Genomic DNA, 1,636 nt, shown 5'->3' with positions numbered 1-1,636 from the left:
CAAATTCCTTCCCACACAACCACAGATAAGTCCCTAATGCAAACTAAAAGTTTGGAAGGAGCCCTTACCTTAACGTTAGCTTTAACGTGGGTTTCCGGTACCGCGAGTAAAACCGGTAAAATATTCGCTCGCAACGTCGCCTCCAAATTGGTCCCCTAGCACCGTGGCTTGGTAGTGAGCAACTTTCCCTTCTAACTCTTCGCGAAATGAAGCTTGGATCTGGAAGAAACAGAGGGGTTTGTGTTTGGATCTCAAATTCCGTTTTTCTTCGTTTTCGAATCAAAGAGGAAAAGTGGAGTTGCGAAATCCTTGTTCTAACTCTCACCCAACCTTGGGTTACTAGTTTTGAAGAAAAGAAAGCGACGAAAATGAAAACGGGAGAAAGGAGGGAAATTGGTCGCGGGTCAGAGGAAGAAGACGATGGAAATGTTTCTTTCAGTTTTCTTTCCTTTTTCCTTTCCTCTATTCTTTTTCCTTTCTATTTCCTTTCCTTTCTTTTCTATTTCCTTTTCCTTTCCCCTCAAACAAACATATATACATAAATATATTTATATATATATATATATATATATATATATATATATATTACTTTTAACAAATATCTCCAAAATATTATTAACTTTGGCTAAAAAGCCTCCGAGCCAAAATCCAAAATACACAAAAATACATAAAGCACACTTTAAAATTACGGGTCTTACAGAACTTATTCGCGAACTACAATGGATAACAACTAAAATGGACAAAAATAAACATATCAAAAACCAAAATGACCTAAAATCAAAATGCAAAGAGACTTATGTACTTATTCGACCAACTACATTGATTAAAAACCAAAATGGACTAGAATAGACCTCGACCCTTAACCCTTAATCTCAAAACCTAAAACCTACACACTAAACCCTAAACCCTAATCCCATAATCTAATAAAGGCCAAAATGACCTAAAATATTAATACATTGTGACTTTTGCACTTATTGAATGAACTACAATAAATAAGAACTAAAACCAACAAAAAGGAAAATACCCAAAACCAAAAAGTCCAAAAATCTAAATCAACTGAGACTTTTGCACTTATATGTTGAACTACATTGATTAAAAACTAAAATGGAAAAAAAAAATCAAATATTTTAATGACCTAAAAGTTTAATCGATTGAGTCTTTTGCACTTATTAGACAAACTACATTGTTTTAGAAACAAAGTGCACTAGAATACAACTAATAAATAAAAAAATGACCTAAAATATATATCCATTTAGAATAATGCACTTATATTATGAAATATATGTATTAAAATGAAAACCGTAAACCCTAAACCCTAAACCCCAAACCCTAAATGTAAGACCCATAATTTTAAAGTATACATTATGTATTTTTTGGTATTTTGGATTTTGGCTCGGAGGCTTTTTGGCCAAAGTTAATATTATTTTGGAGTTTATATGAGCAAAAAGATATTTTGATGCCGTTTAGAATAACTCGTCATTAAATAAATTAAATTAAGTGCGGTGAATCCTTTACGGAGAATTTAATGCATTATGGGTGAAATGGTAATTTAACAAATATCTAGATATTTGTTTGTGATATTTGTTAAGTTATAATTAATATATATATATATATATATATATATATATATATATAT

At 31.1% G+C, this 1,636-nt stretch overlaps 1 protein-coding gene across 1 annotated transcript in view; it reads left to right on the top strand.

Moving 5' to 3' along the window:
- LOC140920404 (uncharacterized) overlaps nucleotides 1-1,636 on the top strand; it is a 24,609-nt gene that overhangs the window by 11,168 nt on the left and 11,805 nt on the right. The gene's annotated exons all lie outside the window — the stretch shown is intronic.

This window comes from Cicer arietinum, chromosome 5, assembly GCF_000331145.2.
Source record: "Cicer arietinum cultivar CDC Frontier isolate Library 1 chromosome 5, Cicar.CDCFrontier_v2.0, whole genome shotgun sequence".
NCBI classification, from domain to species: Eukaryota; Viridiplantae; Streptophyta; class Magnoliopsida; order Fabales; family Fabaceae; genus Cicer; species Cicer arietinum.
The sequence above is the reverse complement of the archived record's forward strand: the minus strand, read 5'-3'. Positions and strand labels throughout refer to the sequence as shown.